This window comes from Pteropus medius, unplaced genomic scaffold (assembly GCF_902729225.1).
Source record: "Pteropus medius unplaced genomic scaffold, Ma_sr-lr_union100, whole genome shotgun sequence".
Taxonomy (NCBI): Eukaryota; Metazoa; Chordata; class Mammalia; order Chiroptera; family Pteropodidae; genus Pteropus; species Pteropus medius.
In genome coordinates this window covers 14,875,473-14,895,339 of record NW_024349802.1, presented here as the reverse complement: position 1 = coordinate 14,895,339, position 19,867 = coordinate 14,875,473, and the positions used below count along the sequence as shown (strand labels likewise).

Below are 19,867 nucleotides of genomic sequence, written 5' to 3'. Positions count from 1 at the left end.
TGCTGTAACTTTCCTAAGGTTACAAAGCTTACCATCTGAACCCAGGCTGGTATAATTCCAGGGCCTGTGTTCCTTACCATGATTGCTTCCCATGTTATAGAGTCACGTGCCTGTCATAAGTATATCCATATACCTATGTTGTATATATCCACACACATTTATGTATATTGTCCATATTGCACATACCAGCTGATAGCAGGGCCAGCTCACAACAAAATGATGAAGTCGAAAGAGCCCAAGATCTCTGTAACCTGCTCAATCTCATGGTTTCTCCATGCTCCTGTCTGGACAGTGGTCTCAAAAAGCTTCAAACCCTCTCATTCCTAAGAAAACAAAATAAAACCCAGCTCTGTCCCAGGAAAGCAGGATAGAGTCAGTGGGCTGCTCTGCGCTAGCATATTTGGCAATTGAAGATGCAGCGGAACAGAATTGTGATGATGGACACTAGTGGAGGGCAGAGAAAGTTTACACTGAACAGGAGTGGTCTTTTAGCACTTCTCAAATCATACACCCTGTAGGTGGTCCCCAACGCCACCCACATATGAGGTTAGTCTTGGTGGAAATTCGAGGAGAAAATTTCTTTTGAAGTTTTTCAAGGAGGACAGTTTTAAATGGAGATTTTACCCTGGCTTACCCAAATGCTACCTTGGCATCTAATGAGACGAACATCTAGTCCTCAAAAATAAACAAAAAGGTGACCTACACACACCTCCCCAGACTCAGGCCACCACCCCCGCGGCTCCCACCCCATCATACTCCTGTTTATATTTGTACTGTTATATAGTGATTATAGACTGTACTCTTTTTAAATACCTGTGTGACATTTATGAGCTTCTGCTGCTTGTATTTACAAGTATCTCTTGATTTACGTAAAAAAGAAAAAAAGCAAAGCTGATCATATTGTTTTCCTTTTCAAAACCCTTTAGTAGTAGGTTCCCACTGACTGTAGGAAAAATCCAAATCTTTTTCTTCAGGCCTGACATGATCTGGCTCCTGCTCACCTCTCCTGCTTCGACTTACCCACAACCTGATTTTGTGCCACAGGGTATTTGTTCATATTCTTCTTTCCATCCGCAACTCACTTTCTAGTTACACTCTTCCTCCTCCTCTATTCCTAATTACACCTCCATCTTTGCTTTTTTCACCCTCCTCTGTAAGTTTTAGCTTAAATGTCACTTCCTCAGGGAAGCCTTCCTTGATTCTCACTAGAAGGTTTATGATCCTGCTCTTCTCTTTCACATCGTTTCAGAATTATAATTCAGTAATTATGTTATAATTATTTCATGCCTGATTCCCCCAAATATACTGTAGGCTCCAAAAGATCAAGGCAAAGCACTTACGTCATATCTAATATGGTAACTGCCATGTGGTTGATGCTTAATAAATGATTTTAAATGGGTTTATGAATGAATTGTATTTTTAAGAAATTATTTCTGAGCAGATGTACATTAAACTGTTGATAATGACTTTAAACTGGACAGCTCCTTGGTGCCACTTTGAATGTTCTCGGCCCCATCTGTTACATAGGCTAAGAAGTTTTACTAGATTCAGGCAGATGTTACCTGGCAGTGTCTCTCCTTGGGACCCTGCCATAAACCTCTTGCCTCCTGCCCCAGAGCTTCTCTGACAATGCAATGTGGGACACCCATGGGAACTTGCTCCACGCTCACATGTACAGGATCCAGAAGTGTGGACCATCTTTGACTAATGGGTAATAAATGCTTCCCCTTTTTAGCCTTTGAAGTAGACAATCCTGAGATTTCATAAGGTTAAGAAGGTTCTGTGGATGAGTACCATTCTTCCACTGGGTGCCTAATGCAATAATGCATCCTTGGATTGTCTCTCCCTCATTCCCTGTATCACTCCTCCATCCCTAACCCATGATCCCAAATAAACTACCTTCGAGTAAACAAGACTTAGTCTCAGGCTAAGATAATTTCATCCAAATTTAAAATTAAACCAAAAAACAAAAGTACAATTTTTGTCAATCATGTGTACTTATTTATTTTAGTTATAATTTCATCTGACTGGCTCTTAACGCTTTGGTGGTCTCCGTATCTTTGCCATAAAGTTAATCATTTATAAAACTACCCTTAAGTCCACCAAAGGGAGTTCAGGAAATTTTCCTATCTTATCTTAATGCTGTTGGCCATAGTCACATGCTTTTTTAAATGTTGAATTATTTTTTTGTTGCTGAAATAAATTCATTTTAAAAGGAAACTCTAAAAATACTTCTGTAAATGGAAAACCAGTTTCATTTGCTACTATTTGAAGGTGAAAGTAAATGCACATTAAAACAATACAATGTCATTAAATTCCAGTTAAATGCTATTGCCTGCCTGAACTTGAGGCCTGAACAATTTGTTAGAAAGGGAGGATTAGCAAGTGTTGGAGAGGCATTAAAGACTAGGTCTAAACTGAAGCTTTCTTCTTGATATAATCAGAGGAGTGAAGGAAAAATGAGCAACTTTCTCTTTTTGTGGTTTGTGTTATTCATTTTGTGTCGGGGTACCCCAGGCTTTGGGAAACCATTCTGGTGTATCATAAAGAAACTGGGATGACTATGGAGAACCAAAAGGAGGGCAGAACTTACCCATTTTCTGTTTCATAAACGACCACTGCTGTATCTGGTGAGAAATGCAAGTCTTGCTTGCATTTCTTCCTCCTGATTTTCAATAAAAGACAGTAGTCTACTAAATATAGTTGTATTTCTTCTTCTACAGAAGATCAGAAGGGAGTTCAAAAGGCAGCCATGTGAGAGAAAGGAGGAAAGGAAGTAAAAATACATCTTACCAGTCTATTAATATTTAAAAAATAATTCAGCTGGTCAAATCCAAGTGAAGTTTGTAGTCTATTACATTGTCCCTAGTTTTTATAACCCAATGTTGTCATATGAGATGTTATCACTGGGGGGAATATTGGTAATAGGTGCCAGGGACTTCCTTGTACCAATTTTGCAACTTCTTGTGAGTCTATAATTATTTTGAAATAGAAAGTAAAAAAAAATATAGATATATACAGCCAAAGCCTTACACATATGTCCCTACTCTTTGACCCTTAAATACCATGTCTAAAAAAAAAAAAAACCACTTCTAGAAATTTATACTAATTAACAGATATATAGTCATATTAAAAACATCCTCAATGTCCAACAATAGGGGAGTGGATAAATAAATGATTATATATATATATTTACTATTAAAATGATAGTGGAGATATATTATTTAATGACATGAAGAACATTCACAATTAAGCCAATATAGAAACTTGCAAGCTGTGTAAGCTCAGGTTATTTAGGAATGAATGATACATAGATATATAACATTGAGACTATAGAAGAATGTATGCCAAAATGTCTGGCCCCTGGACTTAATAGTTGATATTAATTTTTTCATTTTGCTCACATGTATTTGGAATTTTTCTACAAGGAATATGTCACTGGTGTAATAAATTTTCACAGATAATAAAAATAGCTTAAATCATTATAGATTTACTAAAACATTTACAATGGGGATGGGGCAGGTTAAATCCTATACACTAATAGCCTATGCATTACATTGATAAGACAGTCATTAAAAAGAAAACTAAATTGCAAAGCCCCGAAACTGCTGTAAGTACATGTTAATCCATAACAGATACTGTGCCTTCCAAAAGAAAAGGGCTGAGATCAGGCACTTTGCTCCTAACCGGTCTTTTTACTCTTTCTTTACCGTTTCCTTTCTGATGAAATCAGTACATATTTTGAATCAAAACCATGAGCAGGATACAACTTTAATTCTTATTAAACTCAGGGCAAGTCTGTGCAAAAGCTAAAAGTTTGCCTAGGCTATTGGGTAACCACAATCTTGTACTTTTGATCACAGATGGGAAAGTTGCAAAACTCAGTAATTCCCTAAATACCATGATTAGTTCTAGATGTCTCTCTTCATAGGTAGGTCTTCTAGGATAATATCAAACAGGTGAGAAACAAAGGTCTTCCTTTTTTTTTTTTGAAGAATTAGAATTATTTTCCTAAAACTAATTGTAAATGACAGTTGTCAAGTCAATTAGACATTTTTGGGGGGCTCCGTAATGGTGCTTATTACATAGTAATTATATAATACTATATGTTATTTACTCTCTTGTCCTTATAAATTGTTTCCCTCTTCCACATAATCTCTGTTCCATGGTGCAGGAACCATGTCTATGTTGTTCATTTGTGCCTGACATGAGTAAGTGCTTAATAAATATTTGCTGAATGATGAGGATGACTCATTTGTGTTTGGAATTCTTACTGAATTCCTGGGAAGAAAGCTTGAGACTTGGAGTCTGCAGACATCCTTTGGAAACTCGCCTCTACCACTAACAGCTCTGTGACCCTGGGTGTTCAAAAGCTCTAAGCCCCATCCATAAAAGCGCTATCAGTAATATGTACTTCTTGCCTTGCCATAAGGAATAAACTTCCTAATATGTGTTGGCAGCACTTAGAACAGTGTCTGGTGCACAAAAGGTACTTTAAAAGTATTAGCTGGCAAGAGCATAAGTGTTTAAGGGCATAAGCTCTAAAGTCACAAGGCCTGTGCCATCTTATTAAAGAAGAGCATGACCTAGAGGAAGTTGATTAAACACTCTATACTTGGTTTTCTCATCTGTAAAATGGGAATAATAACAGCACTTACTCCACAGGATTACTGTGAGCCTATGCTGAGATGATGTTTATAAAATGCTTCAAAGAGTGTGACACAGTAAATGCTCAGTAAAGGCTAGCCATTAACCTCTTACCAGGCCTCTTATTATCCATCATACTGTACCTAAAGTACAGTTTAAAACTGAGCCCAACTCCTGGCTTCTTTTCCTGAAGGGGTTGTTCATTCTGATTTGGCCATTTTATGACTGTCAGCTCACTGACTAGCTGCCCAAAGGCTGGTGTGGTGTTGGGTACTGCAACACCCCGTAGAACTTTAAGAGGGGGTGGGGTTAACTATTATGTCAGAAAAAGTAATAACAATACTTTTTTTGTGCCAGATTCTGTGCAAAGAACTATAACCCTATTATTACGCTCTTCTTAACAGATGAGAAAACAGGATTTGAGAGGTTATTGTTTTGCCCCAGCTAGTGCTTGGGGAAATCAGGACTTAGGCCCAGGCAATCTACACTCTTAATCTTCAAGTCATCCCATTTGTTGCATTTATCATATTAAAAAGAGGCTTTTTTCATCAATACCTTATTGCAATTTTGATCCCAAATTTTCATCTTTAGTTCCATTCAGTAGAGCTCAAACCTTGGAAACATAAGCAGGCTCCATATAGTAACATCAGGTTAATCTACAAGAAACAGAAAGGGAAATAAGCCTGAAACAAATGGAGGAGCATAAGGCGCACTTCTTTTTTAGATAATAAGAAATGCCATAAAACTAAATAAAGACTAGTCAATATATTTGGATAAAAATTATTTTGGTTTTTAGTAACAAATGGAAAACCCCGTAAATATAACCAGAATTAGCTCGTTTTGTTTTCATGCCCAATTTATGAGTGTGAATTAACTTTTCATCCAGAATTCCAAAATGTATGCTTCTAGGTCTGGCTTTTCCATTTGCAATATTCTTTTTGTGCCAATCAGCTCTGGGTAGACTAGGAGTATAGGAGTATGGTTGTTGATGGACAGTTCATCTCTCAATGCCCCTCTCCAACCTCAACCACTCCTTGCCCCTTGCTTGGGGCTAAAAATGGCTTGGATTCTAAACCAGCTTCAGCTTTATCTATTGGAATTTTAAATGTGTGGTCCCTTACATTCAATAATTTCACATTTAGAAGTTTATTTAAGAGAAATGCCCACAAATATATGCAAGGGCATTTACTGTTATATTGTTTATAATCGAAGATATATGGAATGAACCTAAATATTCATCAGGAAGGGACTGGTTATATACATACAATAATGTAATCACACAGAGAATACATAGGTAGAGAGAGTTATGTGTGTTGGCATGGTTATAATGGAAAAGAGAAGATTGTAGGCAGTGCTTATATTATTATAGAAGGGTTTTTATAAGGATAGACATTAATGTTTGCAAACTCAAATGCATATGGGGGCCAGACTGGTTTTATAAATGGATCAGGAAGGGACTACAACAACCTTGAGAGTATGCCCTATGTGAAAGCAACTGGCACCACTAAGATTTAGCTAATCATTGCTAATGGAGTGGCAGATGTTTGGATTTTCCAAGAAAAGCTGTACATTATGGTACCTTTCATGTTATTTTGTGATAGTGTCTTTACTTCTCCACCACCTTCAAGTTCCATGAAAATATCTCAGTTATGTGAACCTTGGTTATTACTTTGTGTCAACTAATAGAAATCTTTAAAAAAATATATATCACATGTGGTCATCTGTGAACTGGATTTTTCTTGCAGGCTCACTGAATATTAATCTCTAAAATACTCTTAGCAATGGCTGTCTCTGGAGAATCATATTGCAGCCAGTATCAGAGTTAGCCCTTCTACTGTCTATACCGTACATTGGTTTATGTTTGAGGTTCTTTCCCTGCACACACTTCGGAGATAGGAACTAGTTTATTGGTTGAGATGAGGTGAGAGGCAAGAGGCCTACACCCATGAGGAGCCAGGGCAAGGTCCTCCCCAGTGACCTAGAAATCCATATCCTGGACTAGGTCTTGGAGGTAGGCCTTTTATTGGTCCAAGGTGAGGGAGAGTAGGTGGCTGTTGGAAATGTACAGGTCCATGGTATTCTTCTATGAAGAGAAACCCCTGAATTGGGGCCATGTCTAGCAGGGCCCTGAGGCACATGGGAACAACCTTGACCATCATGAGACACTTGATCCATGGCTGGCCTGGGGCCACAACTCCACCACTAAGACTCAGAGGGTGTAGCATGGCAATTATGTGCTTTCTTTTATGAAGAGGATCAGATCTGCCACTAAGGGCCCTAGGTGGAACAGGCCTCCTTTCTTGTCCTTGGGGACCTCACCATCCAGCCCATAACCACTGTCAGGGAGGAGCTCCTCACCCACACTGGTACATGTGGCAGTGCCCCAATCTCTGGGCCCAGAGCTGCTGCCCCACCCTCCACAGAGATAGGCTGATACCGCCCGCTCCCCACCCATCCAGGCAGCTCAGCCCATGCTTATTAGCCTATCCCTGTCATGCCCCGGGATATTGTCCCGCCCCCTGATTCTGACCCCATTAGCCATAGGCTCCTCAGGCAGAAGACAGTCTGCTGGAAGACATAGTGGCTCTGGTAGAAGGCAGTCACCCGAACTCCCACTCTGAGCAGGGGTAGCCACGATGCGAAAGCGGAGAGATTGAGAGTGTAAGGGGTCGCATCACCCCTGCCCCAGCCCTTCCCACGCCACAGCTGGGACTCACCTTCCCCTGACAACAACAGTCGCCTCAGTGGGTTTCCAGAGGGTTCCGAGTTTGGACAGGGAGCAGGGATGTCTAAATTGGGGCTCAGCAATAGCTGAGGGAGGTGCATAGGGGCCATACCCAGGCTCGAGGGGCTCCATCTGGGAATGGAGCCAAGACCATGTCACTCGAAACTCCAGAATGTTTTCCTGGGTATCAGAGGTACTGCTTCTGAAATTGATGTCTGGAGGGGTATCAGGAGCAGGAAAGTCCCAACTCCTGAGGTCGCAAACTCGTAGACCTTGCGCCGGCTGTGGGGTTCCTTGCTCCCTTCAAGGTTACACACAACGCTTCCTTCCGGTTCAGAGCAGACCGGAAGTTCCTCTTCCCGGTCTGCGCGTCGGGCTCATCCTTTCAGGAGCGTAGGCACCGCTGGTCTCGGCCGTGGCCTGGACGAAGCCCCAGTCCTGTCGCGCGTCCCACCTCAGGCGTTGCTTCCAAGGGATGAGGAAGCGTATGCAGCTCTGGTCTGGCCAGGCAGCGGCCCCCAGCTGCCCTGAGTCCAGCTGCGTCACCAGCCAGGGTAGGTTCTGAGTCTTTGGGGTTCGCGTGGTCCGATGTAGAGGATCGGGGCGTGCAGGCTGCTGGGGCCCACCCTGTCTGGCTTCCCGGTAACTCTTGAGCTCCGGCTGCACACCTCCCATCCTGTCAGCGGAGCTTTAGCGTGGTGGGGCTTTCTTTTCTACCTACCGCTTTTATAATAATAATAAAAAAAATATATACATATACAAAACATACTTACACTGGCCTAAAGCCAGGAAGGTCTGAACCAAAGTGAATTCTCAGACCATTTAGACTGGAACCAGTTTTGGGATTTTAGCCTACCTTTGGTTTTGTTACAGATCTCAAGAACCTTGAGTTTGGTGGACACCACTGGGCTCACCTAATGTTTTGCACTAGGGTGTCTGCAACTCTGAGATTTTTTTGACTATGTTGGACCATTTGAGTCCCTGGGGTTGGAAGCAGCGTTTTAAGGATGTTGGAAGAGAGCAATCATATATCTCATTTCCATGGTGTACCCAGAGCTGGGAAAATGAATATCTATGGGATTATCATTCATTCATTCACTCGTTTACTCAACAAAGATGTTTTGAGTAATTACCCTGTGCCTGCCCCAGTGTTGGGCCCTGATTACACTGATATACTTTGATTAAACTCCTGGCTTTGAAGGTGGCACCAAAGTAAATAGACTATCACAAAATAGTGTGAAAAGTAGTGTCATGAGAGTCAGCACATGGTGCTTTGGGAGACCCCACTGTAAGTCAGGGAAGACTTCCCTGAAGAGGTGGCATCTGGGCTGTGTTTTGAGTGATGAGCAGGAGTTAGCCTGGCAAAGAAATGGAGGGGGAATTCCAAGCTGAGAGATGCACAGGTGCAAAGGCATGAAGGCAGGAAAGGACCTAGGACTTTCTGGGAACTGCCTGTACTCTGCATAGCCTGAGTGCTGAGTGCATATGGCAGGGAGTGTCAGACTTTGGGGACAGAGTGGGAGCAGCCACCTGATCACAAGTGCTTGACAAAGCAACCTGGGACACCTGAGCTCCATCCTGAAAGCTTCTGAGGAAAAAATAAAAGCACCTGAGAGCCAACGACAGGTTTTAAGCTAGGGAGATTTGGGGGCTGTTTTACATATTTATGTCAACGAATATTTACATCCTGAGTTTCATTTTATGTCTCCTTGATACTATGAACAAAGGTGGGAAAATATTGTATTTTTAAGTGAAAAGCAGCAGCAACTTGTTAAAAAAAACCACAAAATGATGGTTGAGAAACTGTAGTTAATGTTAAAACAGATTTAAGTTTTATACCTTTCTGTGCTGCTTGATTTTAGACATTTCATGACATGTCATACACAGCCAGTAAGTTAATTAAGCCATCGACTTGAAAGGTTGCTGGTAAATTCCAAGCCAGTTTCGAGGGTGTGTATGTGTTCTGTGTGGGGAGTTGGTTGAAGGCATCCATAATATTATGATAATCCTCACTGGATATCGCTAGGGTTCCAACTGGCAATTCATCCCATTCCTGGCATCATTACCCACGAAAGGACCTCGCTTTCCCAAAAAGGGTGACTATTCAATTAATAGGAAGAGACTAAACATGTTCAATTTAGTAAGAACTTGACTTCTTCTGTCTCATAAGAGAAAAGAGAACAGTCCGTGGTTTTGAGAGGTAAGAAGGGTGGGGAGGGAGGAGCAGACTGGGCTGACAGGTGACGCTGTGAAAGCCCCACAATTGCTGTCGAGGTGGTTTTTCACCCCTGGAGCAGGGTGATGTAATTTGCTGCTGCGTATGCATTCATCCCTGGTTTTCTGGTCTTCTTGCCATGAGGACACGTGTATATGCTATGAGGAATTTAGAGACAGATGAAGCAGGATTCAGATTCTGCTCTGCAGTGTACTAGTTATGAGAGCCTGGAAAAGTTGCTTACCTTACCTGATCTGATTTTAGAATGCCTACCTGGCATGGGCTTTGGTAAGAATTAAATGAGATGAGATATTTATGTATAGTGGCTGGCACATAACTGATGTTCAGTTGATGTTAATTTCTTTCCCGACCCTGGACTGAAGCTACCCTTAATTGGTTTCCATGGGAATAGCCATTTGTCTCATTGACTCTCTGTCATGCTTCTTTTTCACCAGAAAGGGAGCACGTTTAGGGAAGCAGGGACTTGGATTAGCAGAATGACCTGCATTTCAGTCCTGGTGTTGCTCCAGGTGACTCAATATTTTTGAGACTTAGGTTCCTTCTCTGTCAAATGGGACCAGTGTTGTTAATGGTCCCTATACCTCCTACAGACATCGTTGAAGATTCATTGTAAGGCAGGATTCTCAAACTTTAGAATTGGTCAGAATCACCCAAGCATCTTATGAAAACGGATTGCTAGACTCCATCCTCAGAGATTCTGATTCAGTGGGTCTGGGGTGGGGCCTGAGAGTTGGTGTTTCTAACCAGTTCCCAGGCGATCCTGATACAGGCCAGGCCACACTGAGCACAGTGCCTGCCTGGCCCACGGTGAGCAGCAGAGGATGTGAGTTGCTAGTGCTCTGATGTCGTAGTTACCTGGCTATAATTCTAATTCTAGGGTTCTTATTTTGTCTCTGCCAAAAAATTGCTTAATTTTCAATTCATGTAGAACTAATATAAGCAGTGAGGAGGAGGAATTCTGTGTTCCAGGGGCTTAGAATCTGCAAATCATTGCTGCTAAGGACATCCATGTAACCTAAACACAGAAATGAGGGGCACAGGCTGACCAGGCCCAAAACAGTTTTATTAGTCTCGCCCCCTTGAGGCATGCCTGGATTAAAAAAACAAGTTTCCAGAACATTTTCCTATCACACAGCACTCTCTACTAGGTATTGAGGGCATGTTTTGCGGGAAATTGGGGAAAACAGTAGGAGATTTCCATAGGCCAGAGTCTCCTTTGGTGACTTATAAAAAGCCCCACCATCCTCAGGGTTTTTAAGTATGTGAAGGATGGATCTTCCCACTGAGGAAATCATATATCCTGACTCTTATTTTAGAAGGTGGATTCCAAAGATAAGGGGCATGGTGACACCTCTGTCACTTAATGAGCAGTCTGAATTACAGATCTTAAATGAACAGCTTCTCTTCCTCCTTCCCAATACTTAAGCTCTCCTTGTCATTTTTTCTCAGAGGGACTGAGTCACAAGAAATGCTGCCTGGATCTGCTGCAAACCCCTCAAACACGGGGTGAGACTCACTGTTGCATTAGGGTTAAGAGTTTAGGTTCTGGAGTCAGATAGATGGGGCTCATCTCCTCATTTCCTAGTTTGGAGAGTGTGACCTCAGCAAGTGACTTTCTAAACTGCCATTTTCTTATCTAAATTGAGGGCAGTAATAGTACTTATTCCAAAGGGTTCTTGTGAGGCTTAAATCAATAAGCATGTGAGAACTCAATAAATGACAGCTATTGTTACTGTGGGGGAATTTTGAAGACTTTAGAGTTGGGACCTACTCCTGAGCTGTCAATTTTCCAGAACTATCCAGCACTGTTCCATTAGTTTGTGGGACCTAGATTCTCTACTTTCCCCAATTTGTTTATATGGCTTTGGACTGAAAGAGAAGGGATGAGCCTTTTGCTTGGGGGCTGGGAAATAAATGGGGACACAGGGACAGTGGAAAGTCTGTGAGGAACCTGAGCCTGCTTGATCCCAAGGACTAAGTCTCAGCCCCCGTGAGGCGGGGGTTAGAGCCATAAGCTGAAAGATCTGTTCTCTTCAGGAGATGTGGGACACTCAGTGGCTCAGAGGCCAAAGTGACAAAATACAGAATTGGGGAAAGGGCTTGCACACAGTTCCAGGGGTGCAGTGTGAACCCAAGGGAACCCAAGTCTGTTTCAATTCTCAAGGGTTGGAGGTCCTAGAAGGCAGCATCCTGTGCAGAGAAGCAGTGTTATAATAGAGGCCACAGCATCCATGGAGATGACAAGGTTATTCCCACAGGGACTTGTGCGGGGGTAGTAAATATTAATGAACAATGAGAAGACTCGTTTCCAAGTTTATCCCTCTGGGTTGGGGGAAATCTCTAAGTAATGGGGTGGGAGGAGCTGCAGTTACCCAGGCAGGAGTAGGTGAGGCCTAGGGACATTTGGGTGATATAGCTGAAGCTTGCTGGGTGCTGGGTACATGGTAAGCTGGTGCGTGGGACAGGAGCTCCAAAATCCCAACAGAAGGTGTCATTGGTCAATCCTGATGATGTGACAGGTGCCTCTCCTCTCTCCACTGCTGTGATCATTTACCTCCCTCTGCCTTCCAAACCATGAACTTCTAGGTCAAGGACCATGATGTTCTCTTCTCGTTGTTGTCCAGCCACCAGCAAGTTTACAGAATGATTCAGAGTGAGGGTGTGTGTGTGTGTGTGTGCGCGCGCACGCGCGCGCGTGTGTGTTTTGATCATGATCCTTGTCTATTTACTGTACACTTACTCTCATTCTCACACCTCTTTTCTTTCTAAAATGTCCTTAAAGTAATCCACAGCTCTGGGGAGACTGGAACGTGGGAACACAAATTCATGGGGCTAGGAAACAGGAAAACTTGAGAAAGAACAACAAAAACTGCTTTCCTTTCTGAGCCATTTGTGCTTTGGAGATCGACTTTGGGAAAGAGAGAAGACTTGGGAATTGGTTGCTGTGGTGGGGTGAGGCAGGTGCAATGGGAAAATTTGTCTGTCTTGATACAACGATACCATTCTGTGTCTTAAAGATGTGGACTCTGGAGACTTCAGCCCTGGAAATAATTGCTTTTTCATAAAGGACAGGGAACTTAAAATAAATCTAGCAATGGCTCCCGTTGTTGTTAGGGTTGAAATAGGTAATTTGTGTGTTTTCTGAACGCTGCTATGATTCTAAGCCAGGAGACTCCTTAATTTTATGTTGGTTTCTGTTGTTGCTCCCATAACCTCTTAGGAATAGTGACGATAATGACATATATGAGAACAGTGCCCATTCTCATAGGGCTTGCTCTATGCCCTGCCCCCATGTCTGTTTTGTCTTATTTCTCACAATAACTCTATAAGATTGGTTATAGTCTTGGTCCCATTTAACAGATGAGGAAACTGAGGCTCAGAAAGTTTAAGTGATTTCACCAAGATAACAGTCAGTCACCTTAATTTGAACCTTTTTTGAATCCAAACCTGACAGCTACATCCATGCCCTTCTCCACCCTGAACTGCCTCCTTTGAAAAGAAGAAGGTGGAATTTATGATGAGATTATAGAAACCTGCCTCTGAAGTATTTTCTAAGCAGTTCAAATAAAACCCTTCAAAATACAGATTGTGCGTATTTCCATGACAAGAAATCCTCCCCCTCCCCAACACCTCCCTTCACAGCCTTTTTCATAGACGCTGCCCAGGGTTCAGCCTGAAGCCTGGGCTTGAAAATAGGACAAGAAAACTATAAAACAAAAGAAAACAAAAGACCCCAAGGCCTATAACTGATCATGAATGAAACACACTTCCCCAGCCTCATAAAACATCAGCCTAATTCTCTTTGTTCTAAAGGCTCTGGTTTCACAGAGCATCAATTTCCCCTAATAATAAGCCTTTTAATTCTTCATCTAATGATGCAGCCTGGTCTAGAGGGTTCTTATCATCTCTCTTGCTCATCCAGGATGACAGACACACGCACAGTGAGTTTGTCACTTTCCTTCTTTTCTTTTCTTGGCCTGTCACACATGATTCCCACCCCAGCACAATCAGGGGCTTGGAGCAGCTTCCCCGCTTTTCCTCCGCCTCCTCGCCTCCCACGCAGCCACACACAGCTCTTTGAGTTCTCTGCAGAGCATCATGTGCTTCTTCATAAATAAGCTCATCTTTCCTTTTCCCCCGACGCCGCCATGGTGGCACTTGTGTCAGCCAGGTGTGCTGCAGGCACTTCCACATGGGGGGCCCAGTATTTCTGACTGGTTATCTGTTTGAGCTAACATTTATCATGCATGAACTCTGTTCCAGACACACACTGAGAGCATTGGACAGATTATCTTATTTACAGCCACAGCGCCCCAATGAGGAGGGTCCTGGTGGTAAACCTATTGTATAGATGAAGAAACTGAAGCACAAGAAGATGTCCAAGGACATACAGCTCTCTACTGTCTAGATTCTAGAGCCTCTCTTCTTACCCAGCAGAACCCACTGGCTTGAAGTTGTTCTAAAAACTTCTCCGTGAAAATTGGAGAGCGTTGAGAATAATCCCTGGCATTTGAAGTTCTCAGCCCAAAGGGCCCTAGAGAATCATGGTGGGCAATATCCTCAGGAAGGTTCAAGCTAAGAAGTGACAATAACTAGAGGAGTCTGCAGAACATTCACAGACCATTTAAGATGACCAGAATTGACCAAGGAGACTACAGGAATGGCTGTGAGAAATGGCCCTTTGTGTCCATCTGTCACCTCCTGCAAGACATCCTCCCTGTCTTTTACATCTCTTCCAGACTTTTGCTCTCATCATGGACATCCATAGGTAGGTGGGGATCCCTTAAGATATCAGTTCTCAAAGTTTCAGGTTCATCAGGATCGCTTAGGAAACTTACCTAAAATACAGATCTGGAAATTCCAATTCAGGAGGTGTTGGAGAGAGACCTGGGGTTTTTATTTTTTCCTGATCATCTCTGGAGAGCCTAATGCAAGAAGTCTCCAAGCTACTATTGAAAAGTAACCAGGGCTTCTCAGGCTACAGCATTAGGACAAGGAAGCCAAAAGCACTAGTTGGTCAGGGCCTGGCTTTGCCTCGAGCAGTCTCTCACAGATGACCGGGAGCGTAATGGTAAACCCAGGACTCCAGCATCGCTTGGTTGCCGTTGCCCTTTGCTCTTTACCTCTGCCGCTGGGGAGCTGTGCGTCTTGATCTGCTGTGCTTGTTATTATTTTAAAATATTTGTTATTTTTTAATCTTGACTAGGATCAAGATTTTTATCTTTTGGTCTAAGATCTCCTACTGAAGGATTCTCTAACCTTTGAATCTCCTTTTGGACTGAAACAATCAGGAAAGAATAAGGAAGAGATACTGCACTAAAGACAGCTGCTTGTTTAGGTGTTCACAAAGCTGAAGTTGCCCCCAAACTCATTTTCTCTGATTAAATCATCCTGGAAGCCCCACCTCCTGTTGGAAACTTTTTTTTCCCAAGAAGAGGAGTGGCCACCCAACCCATCTCAGATATGATCTCCTGCATGGCACTCCCAATTGTTACTCTCAAATTACAGCCAATGCATTAATGTCAAGATGCCTTTAATCACTAGTTCCATCAGGTTAGTAATAAATCTCCAAACAGGCCTGTTCTGCAGTTAGCTCTTTGATTTTCCTTGGTCCATAGCATGCTTTTAAAACCAAAATTCTTCTGATGTCCACATAGGCTATAGGCTCTACTAGGGTAGGAAACACAGCTATCTTGAGAGAGTAGTGTAGTGCCTGCAGCATAGAAGGTGCTCAGTAAATGTTGGGCGAGTAAGTGATTGTAATTTTGTGAGGCCACAATATTTTTTGTTTAAGTAGTTGTTCCTTTGAGACTCTGCGGGTTGGACCAGTATAAGTCCATATAAAGTTTTATTCTTCCGAAGCAAAACTTGAGAAAATTTAGGGCAGTGTATTTTTTTTTCTTCTCTGATTTAAGCAAGAAACAGCATAGAACCATGGAAAGAGTTTGCAACTTGGAGTTGGACTAAATGTGTTTTAAAACCCTACTTCATAATAAGGGAGTGACCTTGGGTAGGAAATTTAACCTTCCAGAGCCTTGGATTCCTCATCTGTGGAATGGAGATGTGGCTATTGATAGACATGTATGAGCACATGTGTGTATAACACACACACACACACACATATACACACTTCACATAGCGGACCTTCTTATTCTTTCAATCTTAGTTTAAATCTTACCTGCTTTATCTAAAGTAGGTCCCTTGGCTTCAGCCCAGTATGAATTTCCTTCTTACCACTTAGTACAATTTATTATGAATTGATTTATATATGCTTTGTGTTGTCTGCTCCATTATATTGCAGATAGGAAGTATAGTTACTTGTTACTACTGTAGCCGAGACCTTGTAACGGTAAGGAATATAGAGTTGGTATATTATTATGGTATTAATACTTATGGTATTTTTATGGACAGTGGGAAAATTCATGAAAATAAAGAAAAAAATTTCTGGCAACAGAGTCCTCTGCTTGGTTAGTGAAAGAGGGTGATTTAGATTCACAAAGGGTCAAGCCGTGGTCTGGGGCTGCTGGTCAAGACAATCTTGCCTTCTAATAAGAGAGGGCATGTGTTTCAATGGTTGCCAGTTTATGATCGGCCCCTGATTCTGAGAAGATGAAGTTTCTTAGATGACTTTTGTGTAGTTTCAATTTATTTTTGTAATGAATTCAGTTGGAATTTTCCCTCTGGAACCCTATTATTAAAACAAACTTGAAAGAGACTCCGCTTGCAGGTGCACAGCATAGGAACAAATTGAACTTCGATGTGCAGTATGAGTCCCAATATTGGTTCAGCCATGACCTGACACTTAGAATGAGTGAGAGCAGTGGGAATCTCGTTAATCCTCACAATTTAGCAGCAGCCTTCAGGATAGATCATGTCCGATTGCATTGTCCTGTTACCTTGTAAATGCCCAGGAGAGAGAATTGATGAGGGGCAGTAAAGGGAGCGGGAATATTGATCCCAGCTCCTTGGTCATTTGCAGGTGGACCTAAGGCAGAAGACTAATTGAAAAGGATTTATAGAAGAATTAAAATGAGGTAACGGTCAGAAGGCTCAGATAGATGGAGAGGATTGTTATTAGTCATTTATTGAGCATCTTTAACTTATTGAGCTTCTACTCTGTGCTAGGCACTATTCCAAGCAATAGGGATTGAGTGGTAAAGAAGTCAGTCAAAGTCCTTGCCCTCAAGGAGTATATATTCTGGTGCAAAGACATAGACAACCAAATGAGTAAGTTGATTAATTGCTGCTGTAAAGAAAATAAAACAGGGGAATGTTACAGGCAGTTACTCTGATGGGGGCCGTGGGGACTGTTTTAGGTTGATGGTCAGGAAAGGCCTCTCTGAAAATGCGACAGGGGAATGAAGAGTGGACCGCCGGAGATGGAAGTTAATAGCATCTCAGCTGAGAAATAGAATAGGGAAGCCCTGCTTCTGAAGTCAGCTCAGCATTGAAGAAAAAACCAAAGGTCCCTCAACCTCCTCCAAATACTAAAATATAAGTAATTAACCATTTCCACATTCTTTACTATTTAGTGATGTTTATTTTTACTAGCAATATGACCTTGGACAAGTTATTCAATCACTCTAAATTGACAGCTATAACTCGACAGTAATAATGGCCTTGTTATGTGAATTACATATGATAGCAATAAATGCTAATAATTATCAAGAGCTTATTGTATACCGGGCACTATGCTAAGTACTTCGTATATAATACCTCATTTAATCTTCTTGCTAACTTTCTTAATAAAGAAGCATTATAAGAAATAGAGTGCAGAGAGAATGAGTAATCTGCTCAAGGTCATCCTGAGCTGGGATTCGATTTCAAGTTCTCTTCTTCCAAAGCTCTTACCCTCACCTCCACATCTTTCGCATGTAGAAGCCTTAGAACAGTGCCCCATCATGTGCCTTAGCTCAGTGCCTGCATGTGGTAGTTCTCAGTGCTTCTGGTTATGTAATTACCACCACACTGTCTTCCTTCCACTTCCCAAACACCGTGAGTGACCTTAGGATCTGCGTTTTAGAATGCGATGTTCAGAAATCAATGACTTGCCATAGAGCTTGAACTGGAAGCCAGATCTTTTGGTTCCCAGTCCCCAGATATTTTACCTGTGGCGTGACTCCCTGGAGTTTTTGCTTGTTATAATAATGCATATTTTGAAAGAAACCCTCAGAAAGACACAGTGAATTTGCTTTAGTAGATCCAGCTGTTTGCAAAACAATAGGTTCAATTTTCTTCCTTAAAATCGCTTCTATTAACATTTAGAACATCCCTCCATATTCATTGTTCCTATTTTAAGCGAAAAAACCCGGCGGAACATTTTATTATTTATCAGCTGATGAAACCCATCAGGGTTCTGAATTGACACCTACTCTGCCACCTGTCGCCCAGGCGTTACTCGCTCTGCCTGTCTCGCTCCTTCTTGTGTACGTCCCAGGAATTTCTAGATTTCCATGAGACTTCTTAGGTGGGAAACTTTGTTCCTAGTGAGTTTGTTTTTGTTTTCTTAATCATGGTCATTTCTATCTTCTTGTCTTTCTAGAGCTGAACTTTAAAGTTGCAAAATTTTTTTTTTGAAAAAAGTCTTCTTGGATAGGATTGTTAGAATGTAGAGTCAACCTCTGAGACTGGAGGAAAGCACATCTGAGCTCACTGCCTTGCAAGGCAATTACAATTACAAATGGGAGAAGGAAGATGGGACAGAAAAAACAAAGCAGCAGGGGCATCCTTGTCCTTATAATCGATGAGGCTGAAGCTTTCTCTGATCTTTCTCTCGGTGTGGTGCAGATTTGTAACTTCATTTCAGTCCAGACATTTTCTTTGGACTTTTGAGGCTTTGCTATTTAACCGCTTACTCCCTGTATCCACTTAAAAGTCCAATAGGCAACACAAATTTAATGTGCTAAAAACAAATTCTTGACCTTCATCCCCAAACTTGCTCCTCTCTTAGTCTTCCCCACCTCTGTTAATAACAACTTGATCCTTCGAGGTGCTCAAGTAAAAATGTTGGAGTTTTCCCCAACACTTTTCTTTCCCTTACATGACCCCATATCTGATTCATCAGCAACACCCATTGGCCTTCACCTTCAAAATAGATTCGGAAGCTGACCAGGTCTCACCATCTTCATGGCTGCCACCATGAACCAAGTCATCATCCTCTCTCTCCTGATTTCCATGGTGTCCTAACTGGCCTTCTTCTTTCGCTTGTGCCCTTCTTCTTCGTATTCAAAATGGCAGCCAGAGTGATCTTTATAAATCTGCTTTGGTGCATGCCCCACCTTTGCTCAAAACTCTTGGCTTCCCATCTCTCAGAATGAAAATTAAATCCTTAAAATGGTCTATTAAATCCTCAAAATCCTGCCCCTCCCCATCGTCACTCTAATCTCGTCCAAGCTACCCATTCATCCACTCTAGAATGTAAGTTCAATGAGGGCAGTAATATTTGTCTGGGTTTTTACTCTATTTCCAGTACTATTTCTTAGAATAGTACCTGGCACACAGTAGACACTTAAAGATATTTATTAAATGAGTGAATGATAAAGGGATTAACATAGTACCTGACTATATTAAGTCAGGAATCGTTTCATTATGAAAAGTCTGAAAACCATTTAAAATGGGAATGTGATTGGATCACTTCCCATGTGATCAGAAATTCAGAAGTGGATTACTTACAGGGAGTTCTATCCAGGAACTCAAATGAAGCCATTAGTCACTAACTCTCTCTGTCTAGTGTCTCTACTTTCTTAGTTTCATTCTCAGACAAGCTTTCTTGGTCACCATAAACTTCAGGCTTACATAATACCACATTAGCAATATCAATGGGGGAAAAAAGAGCATGTCTTTTTCAACACTTCCACCCAAAGTCCTAGGAGACTATCCCATTAGCCTAACTTGAATCAGGTGCCTCTGCCTGAACCAATCACTGTGCTGCAGGGGGATGAAATGTTTCTGCTGGCCATGTTGAATCGCCTGACCAGCACTGGAGTAGAGTGAGAGAGTAGGGTATCAAGCCCACTGACACTACATAGACTGAGAGAGAGGGAGGACACTTCTGTAAAGGGAAGTATAAGCATCATTGCCATGTTTATCTTACATTACCACCAGATTGATTTTTGTGAAATAGGTTCTGATCTTGTCATTATTATGCTCCAGGATCCTTAAAGACTCCCCATTTAAAAAATACCAAATCCTCAGGCTGGTATTTAAGGCTCATTGTAATGTAGCCCCAGTCTACTCCTCCAGTTTTATGTTTTACCATG

General features: G+C 41.9%; 1 pseudogene; it reads right to left on the bottom strand.

Moving 5' to 3' along the window:
• Nucleotides 1–6,625: 6,625 nt before the first annotated feature.
• LOC120581161 (interferon regulatory factor 3-like) lies at nt 6,626–8,079 on the bottom strand (annotated as a pseudogene).
• Between the last annotated feature and the right edge of the window lie 11,788 nt (nt 8,080–19,867).